Raw genomic sequence first — 15442 nt, forward strand, 5'->3', positions numbered from 1 at the left:
CTCGCCATCAAAATCAAAGCCGCATTTGTATGAAAATGAGGGGTTGAGTTAAAGTGTTGCTGCATGAATGGGTTGATGAAGCATCCATGTCCACCAACTATCAATTGCATCCCATAACATCATCTATTTATTAAACCCAGCAAAACCCTTATCTACATAATAAGCATGAATGGTCTCCTTGGCCTTATCCATGGCCTCATACAAATAAGCCATTCCAGGCTTATCCCCATCTATCAATCTCAGAACCTTTACTATAGGTTCACTAACTGAGCACACTTCTTCTACTCCTTGCCAAAATGTGTCAGTGTATACCATTTTTGCAATGGCTCTCCCATCCTGTTTCTTGTTGTATCTACAATCACGCCACTCATCAGAAACAAACATTTTCTTCAACTCAAACTGACATCAAAGCAAAGACTGAATAGTAATAAAGTTTGTGTCAAAACGTGTGATTGCAGGACACCGCAACTCCCTGTTTCTGGTGTATCTCCTCATGAGGCTAAGAATAAAAGCATGGTTATATATAAACTTGTGTATGCTCCTAGCCACATCAATCACCTCCTTGATGAAGGAAAGTTTCCCCATATCCTTAAGTAGCAAATCGATACAATGTGTTGCACATGGAATCCTGAACAATTTGCAGTGTCTGTCCATAAGCATCCTACTAGTAGCCACATAATTAGTTGCCTTATCTGTTATGACTTGCACCACGTTCTGCACACCAATCTCTCGAACGAACCCATCTAACAACTCACGTATCAATGTTGCATATTTTATATGTGTTGATGCATCCACTAATTTAATAAACATCGTACCTTTAGGACAATGTTCCAAGAAATTCAGAAGGGTCCTACGCTTCCTATCTATCTAGCCATCAGACATCATTGTGCATCCAGACACCTCCCATGTCTACTTCAACTCCACCAATCTAGAGTTAATGTCTAGCTTTTCTGCTTGAAGGATTGGCCCCAACAACTCCTCATATGTAGCACTTTTGTACCATGGGCCCACAATAGCAATAGCATCACACATTGGCTGCCAAAATGGATTGTTTTTAGTGATGCTGAGAAGTAAGTGACTCCATAAAAGACACCTCCCCATAACTATGTCTGCCTCTTACTTCTCCTTTTTTTTAACAACTAACTTTATGGAAGGTTGTGCTCCACATCCGGTTCGTGGAACAAAAAATGATGACCTCCCACTCCAAGTGTAACACTAGTAGGTGACGTTGTGGATCCCCTCCCACTACCCTCAAGATCAATATCAGAAGCAAATATTCGGATCCCTGAAGATTTGCCTGCACGTTCAGCCTTGTTCATAGTTGTCTCTTCTTTCTTTCTGTCTTTTTCCTCAATTGTTTCAAATGCAACTATTATAAGGTCCGCACTAGACTCCTTACAAAGCCCAACATCATGTCCAGGGAGTCTAGCCAAATGGTATTCCAATCGCGTAACCCCTCTTGTCATCGTGTCCCCACACAATTTGCATTTTAGATACGCCCATATTGTCCCACCACCAGGTTCCCCATACTGCCAAAATGGGTCCAAGGGCAATGGCATATTTGCAGTGGATTAATGGACAGCGTCAAGACTCAAAATTCAAACCTAGGGCACCAAAAAGACAAAAAATTGGCATTAAACCCCCATTACACAAAAACAATAGCCCCCTCATTTTAAAAATTCAATTTTTTACTACATTATTTGCAATGAAAAATGGCAATAAGAGGGTGCATAAGATAGTTTAAAAAAAATTAAGCTTATTGTCCAAATATGGAGAAAACCCTTGCATTGGTTCATGGGCATGAAAATCATAACAAATGACAAAAAACAAAGAAGCAAAATGTTGGTAGGCAAAGAGGCAAGCAAACATAAAGCTTAAATCTATGAAAAAAATCATTAACATAGTGGTTTTTAAGAACATACATGTTAATGGAAAAAATGAAGTTTGTCTCACTGATCTTGAATCTTTGATCCACAAAAAAAAATTGGTTGGTGATGATAATGGTTGTTTGATCCTCAATCCCTCCTTGAAAACCACCACAAAGCTCTCCCTCTTCCTTCTCTGAGACCAACAAAGCAAAATGACAAGATAAAACCACCAAAATCGCTTTTGTAGCCGCGTTTCTGCGCGCCCAGCAATATTTAAGATCGACGTGCGATATTTCAGTGATATGTTGCCGATATTTTGAAAATATATTTTCTCAATGATATTTCTTTTCCCAGAAAAAAAAAATCGCAAATATCGCGATTTTTTATGAAATATTGCCAATATTATCAACACTAGTCCCACCTACCTTAGCCAACAATTTTAAAAATTTTAATAATAAAAATACAAAATACTGCTACTCAAGGGAGCATTACACTTAGACTTTCTCACCTTCAAACATCCACAATCCATACAATCAATTCCTCCAATACAATATTTGTCTCGTTCAGGGTTTCAACTTTCATATAGGTTCTTCAAAGTTCAAAGTGGCCCAAATCTTTTGGGCACAATCGGCATCTCAGCTCTGAAGGATAATGTGGGTTGGGACTGAATTCCCAGCATAGATATTGCATCTTCATTTCTGAATTCAAAGTTCTCCCTCCACCTTGTCCAAGGGAGATTGTTCTTGACCTCCCACCAACTTCAACAGATTCTTGCTTATCAATAATCTTCAGATCTTGTCTTCTGGACTGCACAAGTCTGTGTCTATTTCATCTTTGGAATTTGAATTCTAGATGTGAATGTCCTTCTTCCAACTCCCCCTTTCAACACTCTCTCTATAATGGCTTAGATCTACTATCTCCCAATCCATAATAGTGGCTCTAAACACTAATCAAGAAATCTACCACCTCAGTTTTTTGGGACTTTGCCATGGGATCTGAACTTCAAATGTTCAGTCTCCCACAATCATTCCCATCAGCATTTCCACACTATCGAAATTTTCAATGGGTCCTGTTGTCGCGCGGATTGGCACGACAACGCTCAGACCGGGGGCTGTCACTCTTATTCCCGATCCCTCCGTTTAAGCCTGTCTCCCGCGGCTAAGGGGGGTAGTCCCTGTGAGATGATGAGACCAACTGTCGACCAGTTGGTTGGGAGACACGAGACACGATTAAAATAAGCACTAAAATGATTTGATTAATTTAGCAGACCAGTGCCTTAAGAGATTGTGGTTAAAACGATTACTTGTTAAATGATATAAAAATATGGACCATGAACAGCAATCATCTATCATCAGCTAAATCACAATGCTCTTAGAATGACCAAAACGATATCCAGCAATTGAGAATTTTCAAAAAAATGAATACTTTAAACCACCACGAATCATAAACCATTAACCAGATATCAATTTCGCATCTCGACTTGAAAAAATTCAGATCTCAGCATGAAAGATATAACATGAAAAACCACTGAAACTGGCAAAACTAATTTTCCACAAAATTTTAATATTTTTTCAAATTTTTTAAATCTTTTTTCAATTTTTTATTTTTCAATATTATTAAAAATGAAAATTTAAAATCTAAAAATTTAAAATTTAAAATTTATTCTAAAACTAAATTATATTAAAACTAAACTATATAAAATAAAACAAAACCTAAATAAAATCTTTTTATATATTTTTTATCATTATTATTTTTTTTTTTTTTTTTATATTTTGAAACCAAAAATAAAACAAAAATTAAAATCTAATTAAGTTAAATCTAAAACATTAAAATCTAAAAAAATAAAATTAACTTAACAAAGCCTAAGTCCATTTATTTTATATTTCTATTTTTCATATAAACAAAAATTAAAACCCAAATAAGATAAAACCTAAATAGCCCCAAGGGTTAGCTCAATCGGTCAAGCCGGGGCCTCGCCAATGGGAGGTCACAGGGTCGAAACCCGAAAGCTCTTGGGGTTAGGTCTGTGATGGCCGAGGGGTGTGACCCCCTTCGGGTGGGGTCCACCCTAGAGACTTCCGATCCTGGACGTAGCGGACCACTGACCATGGTATCCGTGAACCAGAAGTGAAAAAAAAAAAAAAAGATAAAACCTAAACTAAACTAAAAATTAAATTAAAATCTAAATTACAATCTACAAAAAAAAACTAACTCTAAACTATGCTTACGGATCCTTTTATATATATATATATATATATATATATATATATATATATTATTAAAAAACAAAACTTTAAACAAAAAAAAATAACCTACGTCTAAATACGTGAAACGCATCAAAACAAAAATCGCAAGACGTAACATGGGAACCCTAGCCGTCAACAGTTGAATGCTATGACGGAATCGCTTCAGAAGTAATTCAAATGAGGGCACAGACGCAGAGATTTGAGAATCGATTTTACCTGCTACGCAAATGGAGAAATGTTCAACTGACAATAAGTTTACCTGCAAATTTCGTGACCCTGCTACGGATGTAAATTTCGGATACAGTTCATAAATCGATGGATTACCCTGATGACCACTCGTAGAGACGCACAGTCACCTTCTTACGCTGGATGAAATAACGTGCTGCTGCGGCGTTGATGAGATTTTTTTTTTCTTTTTATTTGCGGGTACAGGTATCGTAAAACCCAAAAAACGCTGAGCCGGTGGTGAGCATAGCAGACTAACGTTGGAAAGCTCTCAGCAAATTTTCGTTGCCACCATACACAAGATTGAAACTTGATCCAAAATCCTGACGCCCGCGCGGAAAGGTTTCAAACCACAGAGACTTATTCACGCTGAGACTGAGCTACACTGTTTGAAATCGTTTTTTTTTCTTTGGACGCCAACCTGGAGTAACAATCATTCAACGCAGAACCAGCAACGTTTTTTATGGTGTTAATCCTGAGTGTTGACTGTGTTTTCCAGCTTCCGACGGTGGACAGAACAGAAGAAAGATTGCAGGCACTTGAAAGCTACAAAACCCTTGCTACCGAAAAGATAACCCTGTACCTGCAATGGACAAAATCACCCAAGAAATGATATATGCCTCAAACCAAAACTGAAAACCCTAATGAAAACTGCATAAGGCAAAAAATTAAAACCCTAGATCAGCTTAATAATTTACAGATTTTGGCCCCTTTGACAGCCAGATTCAGCAATAAGCACGAAAATATTTTAAAGATAAAAATTTAAGGTTTTCACTGTAAAGAACTTCAGAAAATCTCTCATGCAAATAAACAAAATAAACTGAATGATAAACCCAGGATCAAATCCAACTAGGTTCAGCAAAAAATGCTTGTGGGAGTTGGCTGGTTCAGCAGAGAACTTCCCCTAACGCCCACCAAATCTTCTTCAATAAGGGTTTTTTCTGCACAGCTCAGAACAACCATCAGTAAAGAGGGCAAAAATGCTGCTAGATCTCAGGAAGTAATGGAGATACCTGTCATTACTTCAGAAACCCTAACAGCACCCAAACCCTAGCAAGTGAACAAGATACCTGTGCTCACAATACTCTACAAAAATCTATTATTAACAGCTGAAAATAACATATGCAGAAAATTAAACAATCTCACAGCATTTCAAGAGAGTAACACCAGCAAGATATGGACCCCAAAGTCTTCTTTTATTAACCAGAAACAGATTTACAAGAGAGCTTCTTCAGTACCAGACTCACAGATCCAATGATCTGAAATGACCCCCTTGCACCCTATATAAAGGAAATGATCCCAACGGCTAGTTCGAGTGATCCATGTCGAAATGATCTCGACCGTCGATGGAGATCAAGACATCTCTTAATCTCATCCGTCGAATTATTAAAAAATAATATTTTGCATGCATTCACTTAAAATATTATTATTTTATTATTTTAGGGTTTTTGCTCTATTTTATGATTTTTTATTATTTTTTTATTTTTTAATTTTTTAATTTTTAATTTTTTTAATTTTTTATTATTTTATTATTTTATTAAATGGATCATCGAACTAAGCCTTCGGAAACATCACCTAGGACCTAGGACTTAGGACTCATGAGGGGATTTAAAACATTTTTCAACCCTCAAGACACATTACATCATGACTTTTACAATTTACATCTTAAGGGAGAAAACCCCTTTAACATAGACCCTCACAAATCACCCAGTTCTGCGACACAACTATAATCTAGCAGATCAACACACTAGGATTCTCCTAAAATTCCAATGACAAAATCCATCCCGGCTTTGGGGTCAGGTTTGAAGGAAAACTCTGCCGATCCATGGATTGGTGAGACGAAAAACCTTCCGGGACATAGATTACCACTAGAAAGTTAGGTCCACCTAGGCAATTCACATACACGACTCATATCTGCTAAGATTATTTACAATTAATACATGCAGACTGGGTTTACAATTAGATTGAGCAAGCTGTTGATGACTGCTGGATGGCACGGACACGCTGATCAGGTGCTGCCCCTTTTTTGCAAAAAAGGGGGGGTACTGCATGGGTAGTTGACCGGTAGAGGTCAACATCTGGCTCTACTTGGGGACACGTTGCTGCTTGCAGGAATGTGAGAATCCAGAATCTGCATCCATACAACACAAAAATAAGTAGCGTCCATCCAAAAATCAGCATATACATTAAGCACAGGAAAGAAAAAAGCTCTTCATTTATTAACTATCTAAAGCAGAAATGAAAATGCGAAAAAACAAAGAGTAGGGTTAGAAATACGATACAAAAGATGCCCCATGGCATCAGATGTGTTCAATAAAGTGCATACTGAGCATTTGCCTGCTTTCAGGCAAATCTGTTGGCTGCTTGTCGGATGTGCCATGTCCAATTTTGCATATGGTAGGACTTTTTCCTATCCGAAAATCAAGCTGCTCGCGGCCGTCTGATGAGTCAAATCTTCTTCTTATTTTCTTTCTCTTGCGCTTTTTCTTTCTGGCAAGTCGAATTACTGATGACCTGGAACTTTCTGTTTCAAAACTATCAGATGAAATGTGTAAGATATGCATGCTAAGTCTTTTTGTGTCTTGCATCTGATTTTTATCGTTTTTAAGCTTATCTGGATCACCTTCAATTAACCACCTAATGACCTCCTCATAATAAGATGGAACTTGTTGCGGCAAATGAGAAGGCTCCTGGTTTCTCTTATCATCTGACCATTGTTGAATCTTTTGAACTTGTATTCTAATGGCATCCATCTGACTAGAGCATTCATCCCTTATAGTATTGATTTGTATGGCATGGTGTTCTTGCATGTGTTTTATTACTTTATCATTCTTTTCCTTTATGTCCATCAAGCAATGTTGCATGAAATTTATTTATTCTTTATGATTCGCTTGCATGTCAACCAACTGATTGTTATGATTGAACGTCATAGAGTCAATTTCCCTATCATGATCAGCTTTCATGGTCACCATATTTTCCTCTAAGACTGACATCTTGCTTTGCATGCTTCTAATTTCTGTTTCATATTTAATTTTCATGGCCTCAATTTCCTTAGCATGCTGACTTTGTGTGACCTCCAACTCCCTATTACGTTTTTCCAGGTGGGTGCATAAAGTTTTAACATCATTGATAAGACTAGTTTGATTGCTTTCCATATTTCTTACCAGCATCATTAGATCTTGTATAATTTGCTTTTGTTCTTCCCTTTCACTATTATTTGTCCCTGATTTTCCACTATGATGATCTGCAATATTTCCGGTTGATGACACATTCTGATCTTGAAAACTTTCTTCAACAGCTGGATTTTTTATAAGATTACTTTCTTTCGTTTGCACAATTTTAGAGGTAGAAGGCAAGCTGTTTGGACTATCATATCTATCTTTAAAAGCATTGAGAATGTCTTGTAAAGAAGTGAAAAAATCATTAGGAAAATTATTAAACCAATTCAAGGCATCACCCTCTAAAGAATGGACAAATAGACGCATCTTGAAATCTTCATGATTATATTGAGGAAGTCTACAATATATGATCATTACACAAGTAAACATGTTTAAATGCTTTCTAACAGTGACCGAATCACCACCCGAGAACTTAAATAATTTAGAAATGGCCTCCTTCGGAAGATCATGGAGATTATCAGTAAAATGACATGGTTTAAATGAATAATCCATAATGAACAATAAGGGATCAAATGGATGATAGAAAGAGATTTCTGCTCAAGAAAATTTTGAGATGAAAGAAGTGGAGTCGCCACTTGAACAATGAATCTGATTCTAGGATCCAAAAAAGTAACCACAAGCAGATATGAGGAAAGCTTCTTGTCTGGGAAAAATGAGAAAGTGGAGTCGCCACCCAAACAAGAAACAAACCAAAGAGATGCTGCTGATATGGGATGAAAAGATGCCAAAAATATTGAATCTGCCAGCTCAACTGAGAGATGAGAAAGACGAGAAGATGAATGTCGATGAAACACCGAGAACAAAGTGTCCCCGGCAACGGCGCCAAAAAAAGTTGTCGTTTCCGGCTCAAACGAATGATAGACAGATGAACGATGAATGATGAAAAGATGTTGAAACACCAAGGACAGAAAAACTCTATCCCCGGCAACGGTGCCAAAAAATGTTGTCGCGCGGATTGGCACGACAACGCTCAGACCGGGGGCTGTCACTCTTATCCCCGATCCCTCCGTTTAAGCCTGTCTCCCGCGGCTAAGGGGGGTAGTCCCTGTGAGATGATGAGACCAACTGTCGACCAGTTGGTTGGGAGACACGAGACACGATTAAAATAAGCACTAAAATGAATTGATAAATTTAGCAGACCAGTGCCTTAAGAGATTGTGGTTAAAACAATTACTTGTTAAATGATATAAAAATATGGACCATGAACAGCAATCATCTATCATCAGCTAAATCACAATGCTCTTAGAATGACCAAAACGATATCCAGCAATTGAGAATTTTCAAAAAAATGAATACTTTAAACCACCACGAATCATAAACCATTAACCAGATATCAATTTCGCATCTCGACTTGAAAAAATTCAAATCTCAGCATGAAAGATATAACATGAAAAACCATTGAAACTGGCAAAACTAATTTTCCACAAAATTTTAATATTTTTTCAAATTTTTTAAATCTTTTTTCAATTTTTTATTTTTCAATATTATAAAAATGAAAATTAAAAATCTAAAAATTTAAAATTTAAAATCTATTCTAAAACTAAATTATATTAAAACTAAACTATATAAAATAAAACAAAACCTAAATAAATCTTTTTATATATTTTTTATCATTATTATTTTTTTTTTATATTTTTATATTTTGAAACCAAAAATAAAACAAAAACTAAAATCTAATTAAGTTAAATCTAAAACATTAAAATCTAAAAAAATAAAATTAACTTAACAAAGCCTAAGTCCATTTATTTTATATTTTTATTTTTCATATAAACAAAAATTAAAACCTAAACTGATTTTTCTCTTGCGGTGGGAGCGGGGGAGCGGAAATTTCAGGCTACTGATGATTTCTGCTGCGGCTGCTAGGGTTTTTCTCGGCCTGGTCTGCTGCTTTCGCGCCTCCGGCGGCAGGGCCTGCCTCTGGTGAGGCTTTCGGTCCGCCCTCCCACCTTCGCTTGGTGCTCCTTCCCGTCGTGCGGCGTTCTGAGCCGGGGTTTGTTTCATTGAGTGGGGTCTGCAGTTCATCGAATCCGGTAGCCGGTGGTGCGGTTACGACCTTGGCATCTGGTTCCTTTCTTTCCGGCGGCCATCTTCACTTGCGTGGTGCCTTCATCTGCGCGGCTCTGATTTATTAACTTCGTCTGCCGTTCCAGCTTACGGTGTGCCCGCCCTGCTTTGTTCATAGACATAGTTTCCGCCGCTTGTGCTCTGTTTTGAGAGGCGGCGGAGTGAGAACAATCTCTTCCGGTTTCCGGCGGATTTCAACAACTCCGGTTCTCTGTTTTGGTGGTCCGTTCCTGGTTGTGCTGAGCCGTGGTGAGGAGGCGGGGGCTTCGTTAGGCCTCGTGGGGGCGAGGTGGCTGCCCTAGCCGCCTCTGCCCCCAGACCCGTATCGCCTCTGCTCTGGTTGAGCCCGGATGGGTTCCCTTGCTGAGGTGTGGTTATCTTTTTTTGGTTTTTTGCTGGCTTACCTCGGCAGTCATTGGTTGCGTTGAGGGATCTGTGGTGTGGAGTCTATCTCTGCACCGATTCGTGCCGCCTCTACAATGGCTGTTTCTGGTGGGTTTTCTTCGGTTTCTTTGGATCTGGGCGGTACCTTCCTCAGGCTTCTTTGTACACAGCTGGAGAGTTGAGGGGGTGGGGGGGTGGCTACCTGGGCTGCTCCTTTCCATTTCGTGCCTCTCCTCCCTGTCTTGGCGGCTTTTCGATCTACTGCGCTTTCCCCAGGAGCCATTGTTTTTTTCTGTTTTTTAGCTTGGGTCGGATGGAGGTTTACTCCTGTACTGTTTTAATTTTCTGTTTTTTATTAGCTTGTAAGGGTTGGGTTTCTCCCCTGTTGGGGTTTACATACCCTCTTTCTGGATGCCCTGTTTGAGGGCCTTATCTGCATACTTCCCTGAAGTATTGGTTTTGTAAGTGGTATACCCACACTACAGCATATGCGTACAGCATCTACAACATGTAATTTTCTGCAATTCTGAATTAATGAAAATTACGCGCTCGCTTTCTTCGGAAAAAAGATAAAACCTAAACTAAACTAAAAATTAAATTAAAATCTAAATTACAATCTACAAAAAAAAACTAACTCTAAACTATGCTTACGGATCCTTTTATATGCATATATATTTCTTTTTATTTTTATTAAAAAACAAAACTTTAAACAAACAAAAAATAACCTACATCTAAATACGTGAAACGCATCAAAACAAAAAACGTAAGACGTAACATGGGAACCCTAGCCGTCAACAGCTGAATGCTATGACGGAATCGCTTCAGAAGTAATTCAAATGAGGGCACAGACGCAGAGATTTGAGAATTGATTTTACCTGCTACGCAAATGGAGAAATGTTCAACTGACAATAAGTTTACCTGCAAATTTCGTGACCCTGCTACGGATGTAAATTTCGGATACAGTTCATAAATCGACGGATCACCCTGATGACCACACGCAGATACGCACAGTTACCTTCTTACGCTGGATGAAATAACGTGTTGCTGCGGCGTTGATGAGATTTTTTTTTCTTTTTATTTGCGGGTACAGGTATCGTAAAACCCAAAAAACGTTGAGCCGGTGGTGAGCATAGCAGACTAACGTTGGAAAGTTCTCAGCAAATTTTCGTTGCCACCATACACAAGATTGAAACTTGATCCAAAATCCTGACGCCCGCACGGAAAGGTTTCAAACCACAGAGACTTATTCACGCTGAGACTGAGCTACACTGTTTGAAATCGTTTTTTTTTCTTTGGACGCCAACCTGGAGTAACAATCATTCAGCGCAGAACCAGCAACGTTTTTTATGGTGTTAATCCTGAGTGTTGACTGTGTTTTCCAGCTTCCGACGATGGACAGAACAGAAGAAAGACTGCAGGCACTTGAAAGCTACAAAACCCTTGCTATCGAAAAGATAACCCTGTACCTGCAATGGACAAAATCACCCAAGAAATGATATATGCCTCAAACCAAAACTGAAAACCCTAATGAAAACTGCATAAGGCAAAAAATTAAAACCCTAGATCAGCTTAATAATTTACAGATTTTGGCCCCTTTGACAGCCAGATTCAGCAATAAGCACGAAAATATTTTAAAGATAAAAACTTAAGGTTTTCACTGTGAAGAACTTCAGAAAATCTCTCATGCAAATAAACAAAATAAACTGAATGATAAACCCAGGATCAAATCCAACTGGGCTCAGCAAAAAATGCTTGTGGGAGTTGGCTGGTTCAGCCGAGAACTTCCCCTAACGCCCACCAAATCTTCTTCAATAAGGGTTTTTTCTGCACAGCTCAGAACAACCATCAGTAAAGAGGGCAAAAATGCTGCTAGATCTCAGGAAGTAATGGAGATACCTGCCATTACTTCAGAAACCCTAACAGCACCCAAACCCTAGCAAGTGAACAAGATACCTGTGCTCACAATACTCTACAAAAAGCTATTATTAACGGCTGAAAATAACATATGCAGAAAATTAAACAATCTCACAGCATTTCAAGAGAGTAACACCAGCAAGATATGGACCCCAAAGTCTTCTTTTATTAACCAGAAACAGATTTACAAGAGAGCTTCTTCAGTACCAGACTCACAGATCCAATGATCTGAAATGACCCCCTAGCACCCTATATAAAGGAAATGATCCCAACGGCTAGTTCGAGTGATCCATGTTGAAATGATCTCGACCGTCGATGGAGATCAAGACATCTCTTAATCTCATCCGTCGAATTATTAAAAAATAATATTTTGCATGCATTCACTTAAAATATTATTATTTTATTATTTTAGGGTTTTTGCTCTATTTTATGATTTTTTATTATTTTATTATTTTTTAATTTTTTAATTTTTAATTTTTTTAATTTTTTATTATTTTATTATTTTATTAAATGGATCATCGAACTAAGCCTTCGGAAACATCACCTAGGACCTAGGATTTAGGACTCATTAGGGGATTTAAAACATTTTTCAACCATCAAGACACATTACATCATGACTTTTACAATTTACATCTTAAGGGAGAAAACCCCTTTAACATAGACCCTCACAAATCACCCAGTTCTGCGACACAACTATAATCTAGCAGATCAACACACTAGGATTCTCCTAAAATTCCAATGACAAAATCCATCCCGGCTTTGGGGTCAGGTTTGAAGGAAAACTCTGCCAATCCATGGATCGGTGAGACGAAAAACCTTCCGGGACGTAGATTACCACTAGAAAGTTAGGTCCACCTAGGCAATTCACATATACAACTCATATCTGCTAAGATTATTTACAATTAATACATGCAGACTGGGTTTACAATTAGATTGAGCAAGCTGCTGATGACTGCTGGATGGCACGGACACGCTGATCAGGTGCTGCCCCTTTTTTGCAAAAAATGGGGGGTACTGCATGGGTAGTTGACCGGTAGAGGTCAACAGGTCCAAACAAGATATAAATGAGCTCTGATACCATGTCAAATTTGAAACTCCTCATTTTCATCTCTGATGCCAATAAGTACAAATTCCCAGACACTTAATAAGCATGAGATAAACTAAAGCAAACAATAGCTTTTGTGGCTTCAAAATAGGAACTTATATTACAAAACAGAAGCAACAGTAATACAAAATACAATGGAATAAAATAGCAAGTAGTTTTGCAATTTGCTGTTGTTAGATCCCTACTCCTACAGTCCCTCTCAACTTTGTATGGCTCTAAGGTCCTTTCAATCTCTCTGACTTCTATCTCTCTACGGCTCTTGATGCCACACAGGGCTTACAAATTTATACTTGATCTCTAGGACTTTCATTCATAGCAGAGTTTTCAGTAGGTATTCTCCAGTGTTCATGATTCCAATACACATCAACAAAACAATTCTTCAATGTGTTCTTGATAAGTCTTCGATTCTTCTTCCAACTTTTTTGGTTCCACTTCCAAGAATCCCGGGATTTGTTACGCTCCAAGTTTGACTTGGACTTCTTCACACTTTCACACTCAAGAAGTTTCAACACATTCGACTATTTAGAATTCACAAAAAGCATAAATGGTGAAACAGAACTAGTTTACTGCATAAAGATTCAAATTTCACTATTTTTTGAGTTGTTTTATTTTTATTGCAACTGTCTTTCCAGAATTCAATCTCCCAATCCTTATCCCAAGTACAGCAACGTTTTCCATTTCCAGTACCATAAAATTTCTTTGCCGGGTCCTCCCACATCTTCCCTCTATTTGATGTCATCTGTTGTTCATGGCCAGATGCTATCCTTAATTCTTTTCTGGCCTCTTGGACCAAATTGAATGTCTTAATTTCATCCATCTGTTGTCTTGGCATCTTCTTTATTCTTACACTTTTTATATGATCACTTTTACTTACAGTCTTTCTGGTGGAAAAATGTTGCAGTGTCTTTGTAGTGGCAAGCCATTCCGGTCCCTTTACAAGACTCAGAACTTGAGGTGAAATAACACCATTTTTAATATGATTTTGCAACTTGTTGGAACTCTATTTTCTCAAGCCCAAAATTATCTTTGGAAACAGTCGCTTCACTAGCATCACATCAGCGGCTCGTACATGGTGGGCAAATCTGTTCATTCCATCCACGTGGCCTTGCTCTTTTGATAGAGATTATCATTATGCTTAGCAGTCTTTCCAAGCCTTTAGCCACGCTGCACATAATCCATTGTAGCAAATACATCTCTAAATAAGAACACCATTAGAATTAAAATAAGTCAAACCTAGATATGCCAATATGTGCCAAATCATTATTCAAATGAGAAGTAATCATTATTCTTTTCCCAGCCGTAAAGTGTTTAGCATAGGGACGGCTTGGAAGTCCCTAAAAAAGGCTGAAAAATCCCCTAATTTGGCAGGTAACGGAGTCGGTACGGCTGGAAAGTTCCCGATTCCCCAATGGAGTACCCGCTCGGCCCACGAAGTTTCTGAGAGTACCAAAGTCCCAGATATGCCAGATTGTTGGGAGCATTGGTTTTAAAGGTGGGAACAGGTCCCCGTGCAACATAGGCCGCATTTAACTATTTCCACAATAGACCCTTTCTGGTCCTCATTTTTCCAATCCATACTTCTGCAGTGCAACCTTCTGACTAAATCTTTGCATCCTGATAGCTTCGTGAGTTTCTCTTCTTGCACATCTGCCATTATTAACCTCCATAGCAGAAACCTTGCCTTGCAAGTCCAGAAACTTCTAATGTGGGTTCTCAACTTTTGACATTGGATTCAACTGCCAAATTTGTATCTTTGACACTTTTATCCAATCCCTCGAAGCTTTAGGTTGGCAACACAAAGCTGTCGCTTTGATCTTTGCCGCCCATATTTTCCTTTAGATACTTTTGAATTTCCAATTTGAAATCTCTGAACCACTGTCAAATTATGCACGAAAATTTCCAATATTCCAAACAAATATAGGAGAAACCAGTGCAAGCTTATGGCCACTAATCCTAACGCCAAGGCTATTGCTCATGGAAACAATAGAATAATGAATAATGAAAGCAACTGTGTATAATTACTCTATTTCACAAGTATAGAAATGAAAAGTAGCTCAATAAGATGCCGAATGTAATATTTTGTATCAGAGAAACTAGAATCAAAATCTGTTTATATGCCAATGGGTATATCTATTCAAATGACGCCAAAATCGTGTGTCATATGACAATCATCTGACGTCATATACAAATGCCCCGCGCGTTCAAAGTTAAAGGTTAAAATTTCTCACAGTTTTTGGATCTTTCTTATAATGAATAAAAAGAAGCAACAATTATGAAAATGTGAATAAATATATGAGAAAATAGAGCGTCTTCCTAGGTATAAATATTGGTTTATTACCTTCATAGCAAAGGTTACAGTAAGGCACCGGATCAGCCTACACCATATGTGTTAGGATGACTTACATTTATTATATTGTACAGCGGCAGCCTACTATGGGATAAATGCCCTTGTTAATA

General features: G+C 38.0%; 1 protein-coding gene across 1 annotated transcript in view; it reads right to left on the minus strand.

The window, feature by feature from the left end:
* Nucleotides 1-15442, minus strand: part of LOC149239512 (chloroplast stem-loop binding protein of 41 kDa a, chloroplastic-like) — a 228274-nt gene that overhangs the window by 162593 nt on the left and 50239 nt on the right. The window lies entirely within an intron of this gene.

Source organism: Pinus tabuliformis, chromosome 8, assembly GCF_031772625.1.
Source record: "Pinus tabuliformis cultivar Carrire ecotype Pingquan chromosome 8, CPIR1, whole genome shotgun sequence".
NCBI lineage: Eukaryota > Viridiplantae > Streptophyta > Pinopsida > Pinales > Pinaceae > Pinus > Pinus tabuliformis.